General features: G+C 41.7%; 1 protein-coding gene across 2 annotated transcripts in view; it reads right to left on the bottom strand.

Moving 5' to 3' along the window:
- Nucleotides 1-12,915, bottom strand: part of CLIP2 (CAP-Gly domain containing linker protein 2) — an 83,951-nt gene that overhangs the window by 65,009 nt on the left and 6,027 nt on the right. The window lies entirely within an intron of this gene.

Here is a 12,915-nt window from a genome sequence, read left to right as displayed (position 1 = left end):
GCCTCTGCTTCAACTCCTAGTTTGCTGTCTTTCCCTAATATTTTCCCTACATCCAGTCATTGCTTTGTGGCTCTGGATACAAGATTGTTTGCCTCCTCTCTAATCCATAGTTGCCTAGGGAGACAGTGTGTGTCCAGGAGAGCCAGATGAGAGGGTCCCTGGTGAATCGGGCTCTGGACTCCAACGGGAGTTCTCGCTTCTCCATCCAGCTTTGGCCCTGGCTGGCCAGCTCTGCCAGTTCATCTCCTTAGGCCAGAGCTTCTTTCCTTATCAAAATGAGAGCAATGATGGTGACGTCCCTTTGCAAGCTCCAGAAAGACTAACGAGAAGCGCTACATGTAGCCTTACATTTTTTTTTTAAGAGGGAGGAGTGCAAATTTAAAGCAGTTTTTAAAAACCCCAACAACTCTTTAATGTTTTCAGGTGCTTCAGGGTGCTTTCAGGTGCTTCCTTCTCATTTTCAATCCATTATATAATTTAATGCTGTATCTTATATATGCTATATTATTTTTATTACAAAAAATTCCATATAAACACTGAATTTACAACCCAATGTCAAAGGATGTCGGCAAGTCTGGGGTTATATTTTGCCTGCCCATAATCTGTGATACACGCAGAAGCTTAACGCCGCTTCCCATCTTGGGTCTCGAGCTGTCGCAGGACGGGGACCCAGGACTGACAATGCTTCATTGCAAACTGGCACGTTCCTCATTGCTTCTCCATTTCAGCAGCAGAAACTTGAATTTTACAAGCACTTCTGTCATCCCAAGGGTTCTGTGTGCAAATAGTCATATAATGTAATGAATATTATATTTTATATAGTAGTGATTCGAGGCGTCCTGCAATCCGAGGCCATTGTGCCAGGCACCGCGTGCTCCCTGCCCCACGGAGTCAGGTTTCTCCCATGTGTTCTGCAGAAACGATGCAAAAGTGAGAGAAGAATCGAGCCCACTGTCTTCAATAAGATGAAGCTGGGAAAATTTCACAGCTCTTAAGTCATTTCCTTGAGTCATTTTGACAAATCTGCCTCTCTGACTAGACTTTCTCAGGGGAATTTCCAGGGAAAGAAGGAAAGATCATCTGGGGCCAGAGCTCTCGCAGTGATGTGGCTGAAGTACCTGTAGGCTTGAATTTGTGTCTTTGCCATCAAGTGCTCTCCCACAAAGCCTTTTTTGTACCTGCTTTGCACAAACAAAGCTTCAGGATGAAAAGAAATGTTGAAATCCCATCATTCCACAGAGTGACATTACTATTTCCCAATAACCGTTTATTTATTTGTTCACAGGGGCTGTGTGTGGGCAAACAGCCCTGCACTGATGATCCCTCCCAACTTAAATTTCAGCCTATGAATATTTGAGGACTTGTTAATTTTACACAGGTGAGCAGAGCCACAATTTGCAATTAAACCATTCCATGTAGAAAGCTGGTATGCAATCTCTGACATTTCTGGGCTATCACATTTGCCTGATAAACCTTTTGTTGTATACTACTCTCCTATTTTATGCGGTATAATATATATCTTGTTTTGAAAAGTGGCTTCTCACAGATAGTCATAACTGTCTCTGCTTGACTGATCCATTATTCTGATTTGGTGAGTATTTGCATTAGCTGCTGGGATCACTAAAAAGCTTCATGGCTGTTTTCTTTTAAATTATCCTGACAAACTGAAGCATTACACAGACAAAGTAATGTAAAAAACCAAGGGAATACTCCTCCATGCACCTACAGAAATTTTAAAAAAAGCACTGTGTTTTGTTGTTTTCTATACTGTTTGAATAAAGACAGCAAATTACAAATGGCCAAAGCATTCAAGTATCTTTCCATTTAATTACCCAGCAGCAGGAGATGAAGCACCTCTCCACAAGGAGCTGATGAGACACTTGATTCGTCACGTACCAATAGGTTACACTTCCTAAAGCCCCAATCCTGCACGTGTTCCCCAAAGGCCTTTTAAAGGCTCCATAGAGCACAGGCAGGCCACATGAAGTGGTGACATCAGGACCACAGAAGCCAACAAAAGCTTCAGAGTTGAATCCTTTAAGCATTTTCCCTACTACATACCTAGAAATCCCTGCCAAATATACCCCTTTGCCTTGCCAACGCACTCTGGGAACTGCAGAAACAACTATACTAGAAAATATTGTGCAACATCATTACTGTCAACTTTCAGTTATGTGATTTCCATCATCTCAAAGATGCAGCCTCAAAAAAACCCAAAGTTTTTACTATTCATTCAAGATGACACTATAAATAGGCTGCTGTTTTTGGTGGCAGAGCACAGAATTCCAGCGTTGGTGGGAAAAACAAGATTAAAACAGTGATTTAAAGAAAAGCTGGGTTTATTTTCCTTCGATTACAGAGCTGCTGAAAGAAATTCTTGAGGATCAGAGAGTGCTTTAGGCCTTACTTATTCTAGGCCAAGACTAAAGTTCAGAAACTTCATGTAAACAGCTTTAAAACTGTTAAGGTCTTGCACAGTCACAACAATTCAGCCAAGTGCCACCATATTTTCAGATGTTTGTTATCCAACCATGAGCCACTGCAAAGCCTCTAAAACCCATCAGATTCTGTTGTAACTCCTTAGGTGAAAGAAACCTCTCACATATTTTCAGACATCTATATCCAAGCCAACTGTCTAGACTCCCTATGTAATGACTGCAGAGAAACAGGCACTGGGGTGCAATTCCCCTCATCATATTGCAGACATCTAAAATGGATTAATTGCTCTCTAACCATGCTCGTTTCCATCTGCGAATTGCATGGCTAGTCAAGAATTAGGCCAAATGAGATGTTTAAAGATAAGTGATATGAATTCCACTCATCTTCCTTCCAGAAATGCTCAGCCTAGCAGATGATGCTCATTTGGATGCACACAGATCAGACGTGTGTTGGGTACATTCTCAACTGCAGGCCTGATTTTGTTCTGTTTCACTGAAAGAAATGAAACTGCTGGCCAGGATTCGGCAGAGGTGAGGTCTGGCTCCAGGAGCCTTTAGGGGAACACATGTGGCTTGTACAGTGCGATGGAAAGCGCTCAGAAAGGCTGACTGCTGTGTGTTCCTACGTACTTGTTAACAAAAAAGAAAGTGTGGGTGGAAATACGTCGAAGGATCATGGCAGTTCTCATGAATTATGAAGATCAAGAGGAGTTCTTACTGCTTTTTTAGCGTATTTCCTATACTGAAATTAGTGCATTAACTGTTACTTAAATTTCAACCTTGAGTATAATTTAATCATTAGCACAGTCTGGTTCCTGTTGTTCTACATTTTTAAAGTGAACCCCCTTGCTGCAGTAGCAAGGATTGTGAGGAATGTGGGACAGCACTCCACACAGATGCAACACAGTAAAATGGACGACACCACATGATCAAAAAATAGTGGAGAACTTGGAATAGCTTTTTTTAAGTCAGTAAATTATTGCCAGTCTTTCATCTAAAGATGAAGCTCCCCCTTACAGATGAAATAAGTCATGGAGAGAAAAGATAACGTGTCCACAAGCATCCAGCAGCAACAGAAATATGTTGGTCAACACCTACATATCAGTGTCGAACATCTGTAACTAAGCATGAGCTAAAGAAAGTAATATAAGAGGATCACAATATGGAGAGACTGAAGGGAGATTTGGCACTAATGAGTGTAACATCTTTGTAGACTCAGGAATTGAAATTGGAATAGATTAGTTTGTCTTCCCAAGGCCCACTCCAAGGCAGCAGCACAGCTGGGTGCAGAACCTCAGTGGCCAGACTCTAGGCGTTATCACGTTTTACATCACTCAGTCCACACAGTTCTTTTTATATGCATTCAAGCCAGAGAAGAAATCCAACCTTAGAGCCCCTAGCACAGGGTCCTGCACCCTATTCAACAGGTGAAGTTGCATCCTGTTTTATAAAGCCTCTCCTGTACCTCCATGCAGCTCAGTGTATCCTCAGGAAAATACAAGTAGACACAGATCACTCATCATGGGGCAACTCTACATTTTTCCAGTTGTCAAAGCATCATGTGTACCAGCAGCAGTTGTTTACAAACCATCCAAGCTCTGTCTCTGTGCATCGCAAATCAAAATTTCTTTTGGCTCACTTACTACTTTTCACTGTGTGTCAAAAAATGTTTCCCCTCTTCTGCTCCGGCTCCAAGTCCGTACCGCCGGAATTTTCTCATTGTTGTCAGAGGTGCAAAGATTTATTGTTTTCTTGGATCTGGTCAAACAGGGTCTGTAATAAATTGGAGCCAGCCTTTATGGAAAAAACAAAACAAAGCAAACAAACAAAAAAAAAAAACCCAAACAGTGTATTTTTCTGGTGTTTGGGCCCTGACACAAATACTATTTTAGACCAAACAGAAGCACCAGATGTTTTCTGCCAGAGCTACAGAATGTGCAGCGCCTGTGAGAGGCAAGAGTCTGGTTTCCTTTGCATGAACTGGAGTGTGTTAGAAGATCAAAGATGAGGGACGGGAGCCAGGACGAAAAAAATTCCTGTGCCTAGAGCTTAAAAAAAGATTTCAGTACCTACAACCAAATCTGTGTTTACTGGGGAAGGGGAGGGAAAGGAGCTCCCGTTTTGACACTCAGGGAAAAGCCAGACTTGCTAAATGTCTCCAGCAGGCAAAGTACAGAGCTGGTGAGGACAGCTGGCCTGACTATGGGCACTGACCACTGAAACACCCAGTTCTGCCGCTTCAGTTTCTTAGCATTCTCCAGAAAAGCAAGGCCATCCCCAAAAAGGCACTGACGCTGTAATTTAACATAAGGCATGCTTTCCCGGAAGATCCCAAAGCACACAAGAAACAACCTTCGTAACAAGTTGCAGATGAGAAAATTGAAGCATAAAGTCATTGACACGACTTACAGCCCCATGCAGTCCACTAATTTCCAGTCATTAAAGTAGACGATGATCTTGTTGTTCCAAGCCAGCTTTGCCTGCTGGGTCAGACGTAAGCCCACGTTCACAAGCTCTGCTGGCTCCATACCGAGGTGTGGAATATCAGCAATTTTCTTGTGTAGGGCAGAAGGAGTACAGAAAAGGTAGGAAGCCATCCACAGCACAACTAGCTGCCCTCTGCTTCCCGCAAACATACATATGTTTTTAATTAAGGAGAGGTTTCAACCAAAGACTCTGAGCAACTTAACTTAAATACCACAGTAATGAGCATAAATACACAGCTCAAAACCCGCAGCACATCTTGTTTCAGCAGTGATGCAGGGGAATGGCTGCTATCCTGTCTCTAGGAGAGCACTGGATGGTAATTAAACTGCATTTTGTTCTCTTTCCAGAGAAATGTCCATGCAACAGAAGCATGCTATTCTGGTACAGAGAAATGATCTACCATATGTTAGAATTTCGGTTTCCCCACCATAGCATGTTTCCCCCATCAACCCATTCAACCATCCACTGATCCCAGCTGTCATTTTTCAGTATGACATTAAAAGGTTTAAAGAACCGGTGTGATGTCTTCATAAAAACAAGGTTATTTCTTTACAGAAAAAGAACATGTCTTGTGCCAGTAGAGCAGCAAGATGCCCCAAATGACCTCACTCACCAACTGGATATTGCTGCAGTGATTGCCAGGCAGAAAGGGCAGTAATGGGTCCCAAAAATTCCAGTCTTAGTAAAACAGATACAGAAAGGTTGAGAAAGCTCAATCCTTTGCCAGGTGTCCATTTTCATTTTAGAATATTTATTACAGAAAATCCCTTATAATGTGGATTTTGTCTGTCAAATGCCATGATAAAACCCAGATCCAGGAACCTGCACACACTTCTTCAGTTTCTGCCAATTTAGCTTCATCAATTGCACTACATAAATTGTATTATATGTTCTAATACGGAAGAATCACCAGTGTGGCTTTACATAGAGCACTGTACTGGGACACATGATGATTGGACTCTAATCCAGTTTCTGGTTTTACTGGTGGTATAAAACAGAAACTCCTATCTCAACAACTGTTTTCACCAACAGTCAAAGAGGAACAATGATACCAACCCGATCTGTAAAGTGCTTTGAGCTGACCAGACCAAATGTGGAAGGTACACGTTAAAATAGCTTATGCTGCCTACTCTAATATTTGTCTCAGTCCTAAATACTCACAGACAAGCTCAACAAACTCAGCAAATGCTCAGTCCTGCCAGGACTGACAGCCAGCCCTGATCTTCAGGGTGCACTGCAGCCACTAAACCGACAGCCCTCGCAGCGCCCATGAAGAACATGCTTAATCCATCTCATAATGAAAGGCACACAGACACACAGGAACCCCTGTTCGGAAACAGGGGATGTGGTAATTATGCCCAATATTCCTGACAAGACTGCGCTACATGTCCCTCTCTGCAAATGTCAGGGCTCGTTTGAGCCAGCACATGTTGCAGTCTCACTGCAGACAGCGAAAATGTACTATACATGTCTTGGATTGGGATGGTGGAAAATGCCAACACCTTAGCTGTGAAGATATAAAAGAAAGGAAGGAAAAGAGGTGAATTGTGTGTTTCTTCACCTTCTTCAGACAAAACAGAATCTGGGGAGGGTGGCAACAAATATAAAGTTAACAAGTGGAAAAAATACAATTAAAGTAAATTAACCTGTGGAACATAATGCCAGAACATATTAAAGGTAATTAAGATAGTGATATTGCAGCTGTAGCTATGTTAGTCCTAATTAGAATTAAAAAGTATGAAACAATCCTTAACTCTTGATGTGAAATAAACTTCTCTGAACAGATTCTATAATTGCTTGATATCATGCTTCAGGTTTGCCTCTCTTTCCTTTGAGCCTGTGATAACAGTCAGCTCCTCAGAGGGGATGTTCGCTTGAACAGTCTGCTCTGGTAGGTGATTCGCCTGTACATTTCATTTTATATTCCTTGCAATACATCTAAGAACACTTGTGGCAAAAGAACAGAAATAGTGGATTACTATCTGAGATATTTATTGAAGAAAGGAAATAAGAAATAGGCTCCTTTTTTTGTGAAAAACACTTAAAAATTAGAATTAAGCCATGTCACACCCATCTAGCATACAGATTGTATGTATAGCTAAAGAAAATAGATGAAGATATTCACAAATTGGGCTTAAAATGTCTTGGAAACAGCTGCCCTCCCAACAGACTGAAAACTGATTTCCTTGTTGGATACATGCAAGTACAGCAGAGAAACCCACCCACTCACATCCATGCACACCAAACACACTGATATTTCAGCAGACTATAAATACTGACAAAAACCTAACAAATTATCAAATCTCCTTGCCTTTTTTTTGTTTTTGCAAGTGGGCTTGTTTTAAGGGGTTATTAATACTCCATGATATCAAGGTCGTAAAACAAAGCCATGACCATGTTGCAATTCCAGAGAAAATTGCCTCGAGAATGACATACTGCAGTGACCTTCAGGTCCCAATAGTCAAGGAGTCAACCTGATAATTTCCACACTTACAGTCCCCAGCTCATGCAGATCCCCCTGCCCAGGGCTGATCTGGGGAAGAACACCCAAGGAGATCTGTAGTGCAGGGCTCTGCCTTGCAGTTGTTTCCATACAAAGTAAAGAGGATATTTGGTGTTAAACCCTGTAAACAGCACTTCCACCTTGCAGGGCAGTTTCACTCTCCCTATTCCCACATCTCTGTATTTAAAAATCAGTTTGTCCACCTGGTAGATCTAGAAGTACATAAGCAGGTCAATCTGGACAGCAGAGGAAAAGAAACCAGAACCTTGTTGGATTCATTCCAACACTGCTGTGTTGAGACTGTATTGCTTTGAGAGGTGTGGAGTATGTTAAAAACTAATGTAAGCATGTATCACAGAAGCAGACAGAAGGGTGAAATTACTTCTCTGACACCAGTGTGGGCTTGAAGGGGGTGGATGCCATTCCCAACACAAAACAAAACCTGTCCCACAACAATTTGGGATTTGTCTTCACAGGAGCTGTGCCTGCAGACTGCCAAAGCCATGGCTTAGCTGGGATGAGCTGCCACCCAGCTCTGCTGGAAGCCAGCCTCTGCAGCAGAAGAGTATTTGCAACCATTTTCCACCTCCACAACCCTCTGGCCTACAGCAGGCTGCATGATTAGATCAATGAGAAAGGTGGTTTTGTCACTCATTGTAATGAAATGACATCCAAGCACCTGGTGCTGGGAAGCAAATCATGCTCCCAGTCTGCTGATTTCAATAGCAAACTGAGGCCCCAATTTAGCAAAAGTCCAAAGTGCAGGTTTAACTTCACATGTAGGGGCAATTTCCATGAAATTAATTAGATTAAACACATCATGAAAGTCAACTCCATACCAAGTGTGCACTGCTATACTGCGGCTTGCAGGTGCACAGCCCTCTGTCAGCATCAAACCTTTCCTGCATTATATTGTTTTGAGGCAGCAGAACACAGGTGCAATGGGATGCCATTAGAGACAGCACTAAGCCTTTAGTTTGTAAATACTTTTTTCTCTGCAGGAAAGATGCACTTTGCTGCAGCATTTAATTTTCCAATTATATTCCTGCCTTTTAGCCTGTTCTCCAGCTGCATAAGGAAGTCAAACGCCTTGCTCGAGGTTACACTGAATTATGTACTGTGCAAATAAAGACTATTTCTGGCAGTTGAGATTTCTTTTCAATCATTCATTTCCATAAAATTCCAGCTCTAATAAACCAATTTATAACCTACAGTCCCACCAGATGAGGTGTGTCTAGCTCATCTGTTCTGCTTTTGCTCGATGAACATGTATCTATACGTGTACTACATTCTGCAGCACCTTTATCACAAGGTGATTTTCAACAAGTAATAATAGTAATATTTCCATTCTGAGATGCCAATTACTAAACAAAGTTGTGTGTATTACAATGCACTGAAAGAAGGGGTGTTCATAAAGAGCATTTTGCTTTATGAACCTTCATATCCACTAACAGTTAAGCCAAATGAAGCAGCTGACTGAGAAACTGTACAATCAAACCCATTCGTATAGCTGCTATATATTCGTTTTACAACAAAGATTGTGTATGCAGCTCTATCTTTCTCTATTCCACTCCAACCCAGCTCCAAAGCTGAAGTAATTCAGTGCAGCTGGCATTTGTATTATTGTAACATCTGTCTACAGGAGATGAACTCCTGAAGGGCAGAGAAAGCCAACAGCTCAGCTCAGATTCACTCTAATGACAGCATGTAAAATTTTCTGGCCTTTCAGCACCTTTATCCCCTGATGTTAGTCTGCATTTCAGGAGGTTGCTAACTAGGTATTCACCGATTAGACAAAGTGGGTTGTCTCTGAAAACCAGTATAGCACAGAGGACTTGGTGCACACTCAATTTATATAGCCCTGTCTGCTTGGGAAGCCACTTACCTGGTTAAGAATCCTCCTATAATGTACCTTACATTAATGACAACCGAATGACTGACCAAATAACTTGAACAACTGCACTTTTTTTATTTTAGCACCCAGAGAAGTGGGTGAAATAACTGAATAATCATTGCCTAACCACCAAAGGAGTGGGGGTATCTGTGTTTCACATCTAGGGGTTAAAACTAGTATTTTTCAATGTCTAAGACCTTTTTCTGAGCTATTGGTCGGTTTGTATTTATACAAAGAAACCTATATAGTGTCATACACAAATGTTCTTCATGCACAAACATACAAACACTTGCAGATAGACATGTTTATTAACATGCTTTTTTTTTTTCCAAGAAGTGTGCTGCCTGGGTGAATGAAGTTTTTAGCCTTTCAATTCAAGATTCTATCAAAATATTACCAGCAAGCATACATGCAGGATTGGAAAGCTAAATCTCACAGTAGACCTGGAAGCTATTATAAAAGTACACTTATATCTAGCAAACTGGCCTGTTCTCAGCTGATATGAGTGCTGAATTCGGGAACAATGTTAAGAGAACGATCAAGAGAGGGAAGCAATGGTGGTGTAAAAATCAGCCTCTATTCTCAGCTCTGGCACCAGCCAAGTAGTCAAAAGCAATACCTGCATGAAAAGCTTTGCTTGGCAGCTGGGAAATCTCCAGGACAAATTATGTTTAGAGAGATAATAGTTCCAAAGCCCAAGAACATACTAAATACTTTTGTGGGTAGGACAATGCATTGCTATTTATTCATATAGGATAGAAAGTAGCATTCAGTACCCATTCACCTCAGCCATAAAGTTCTCTCTTCAAAGTATGGGAGCACAAGTATAGTCACTAAGAGGGTAAATGCTATTATTTCAATTATTATTTGCATAGCATGTCTACTAAATCTGAACAAGATGTCAAAACAAGAGGAGCTGCAAGTAAAGCAGAAAAACGAAGCTAATGCAAAATAATCTTGATAAACTGTGAAAACAGATGGAAAAAATCATGATGTGATTCAGTCAAGTGACTGTACAATTCTACACTCATCTGGACAAATACACACAAAAAAATGAAATATCTGCTGGTTACAACAGACTGAAAACTGAATATTAGCTAGCCATGAGCTATGAGCAAAAGATAATCATATATTGCTACAGTTTAAACTGAAACATTTGAATTCCTCAGTTACAAACGGCTTGAAACAAGGTATTACAAAGTGAGCTGTTCCTCCAGGCAGCACAGTTCACTCTGGAAATAGTCACTAAACCAAACCCTGGAGCCGCCTTTTCCCTGCGAGGGCGGAGGCATCAGCAACCACAGCAATAAAGAGCAGTGGCCACACCAGCTGGCAGTGGTTTCCTCCCTTAGCGGCTCCAGGAGAACAGCTCATCTTTTATTCATGAAAAACGGGGCCTCTGGAGGTCTACGCAAAAACACAGGAAGTAAATATTTCTCAGGGGCAGTCGGTGGCGAGCTGGCAAGTGTCCAAGACATCAGAAGGAGAAGAGGGGGTGGAGGGTGGAAGCGTGAAACCTCCTTTCCTAAGGACCTTCCTGCGATGATAGGAAGGAGGATCACAAAGGGCAAACTGTCCCCTGCATGGTGACCCAGTGCAGCAGGGAACAAACCGGGCTGGTGTCCTGCAGCGAGTCCCTGCATAGCAGGAGGAAGATGTGCTGCAGGGTCGGTGTGGATGCATATGGGATGGGATCCCACCAAGGTTTGATTTGGAGGGCTGATACCCCAACCATCTGCATGAACTGTGGGTTTGAGTTCTCCAGGTCATCTGTCTCCCCACTCTGCCACACTCCTCCATGTCCTAAAATTGCAAGCCCTAAAGGCTGTTTTGTGTGTGCCTTCAAAACAGGAGCACATCTGAGCTCCAAACAAGCACCTTCCTGGGAAAAGAGATCTTCCCACATAGCCAGACAGCTCTCTTCCATTTCCTTGTGCCACCAACAAGGACCACCCTTAATATCAGCAGGAAAAACAACCTCTGCAGTCCTTCATTTTCTTGAGAAGACCAATGTGAAGCTGCAGACGTCATTTCTCAGCCACTGACTGGGGACAGAGAAGTGTCCTGTAAGCTCTAATTGTGTGCAGAGCAGCAACCATCGCTCCCCTCGCAGCTCAAACCTAACACACAGCACCGGCTGTTCCTAATTTCGTAAGACTTATCATCAGGGTTGACTGTTTCTGAACTCTGTTTTGCACAGGACACTATGAAAAGACCTTTCTGAGAAGCCTGAACTCCTTGCTGATTTCTGGAATGTGCACAGAAAGAAACCACATGCAAGAGAAGATTTATCTCTTGAAAATTAAAAAAGAAATGTAGCATTATACATTAACATCCATCCTTCATTGTTTTAATTACCATCTAATGAATATTGGCTCTCAGAATAGCTCCCCTGCAGGGCTGAGCAAATGAGAAACAAGTTGTAGCAGGACAGTCAGAATGAGAGGAAGGGAAAAAAAACAAGACAATAAAAAAATCCCACACATCAGGAGAGGCAGAAAAATGCACCCTGGGATGCAGCAGTAGATATTCATTTAATAATGCCAGCATTTTATATGCAAAGCTTTCCTGCATGGCAGTAAAACATATGGATTAATAATGGGATTAGAGAAAAAAATTAATTAATTTTAAGGTGGTCTTTATGGTACGAGGGGTGAGGGGAGGAAGAAATAATTCTCTATCAGTGCAAGCATCACCCGAGATTACTATTGTAGAAAGAAATTTTAAAAACAACAAAAACCCTTAAAGAACACCCCTAAATTAAATCCTGGTTTTACTCAAGTCCATGGGAGTTTTCTCCTGCACTACTCTCATTTCTCATTAGCTTATTTTGAAAATCCCACTCAAATGCATCCAGCTGCTTCCAGCATGCAAATGCACAAAGCCAACTGGAAACCGAAGTTCGTGCAGGGCAAAATCTGAGCTGGTATCAGAAACCGCAGCCTTCAGAGCCAGGACACTGCTCTCCAGTTACTGGCAGCTTCTCCTCTAGCAACGTATGCACCCCAATTTCCCCCCAAATGCAACTTAGTCACACGTATCTGCAACAGAGACTACAAAACCAAACTTGTAAACTCCCAGAATCAAGAGAGAGTTCAAGTGCTCTAGACAGAAGGCAATTAAACCAGACATTTTAAAAATTCAAATATTTTTAAAAGCTGTACTTAAAAAACAAATTTTTTAAAAAATCAAGCTTTTAAGAAAGAATATGTTTATATAAAAGGTGAGCAAAATCCTCATAGCACAAATATTTATGCAAGGTGTACAGTATTGCAGTATCTGTCTAGCATCTGTAAGAGTTACAATTATTATAGTGGTCTTACACTTACCCAGAAGAACCCCAAAAACATTTTAGAAAATGTGACACAGAAGCTGTACAGGCATATCTTTAAGTACCTGGATATATCTTAAAGACAGCCCATCAATTTACCAAACAAAAATATAATAAACGATCCATATGTAAGAAGTGGTTTCAGGCTCCTCCAAGCCAATTTTGACAGAAAGTTTTTATCCTGTGACTTGCAGTATGAAAACCACGCAACCAACCATGGAAGCTGATTAAGCACAGCTCCTGTGCAACCCAAGTGCTCTTA

This window comes from Columba livia, chromosome 20, assembly GCF_036013475.1.
Source record: "Columba livia isolate bColLiv1 breed racing homer chromosome 20, bColLiv1.pat.W.v2, whole genome shotgun sequence".
NCBI lineage: Eukaryota > Metazoa > Chordata > Aves > Columbiformes > Columbidae > Columba > Columba livia.
Note: the sequence above shows the minus strand (reverse complement) of the source record. Positions and strands in the feature narration are given on the sequence as shown.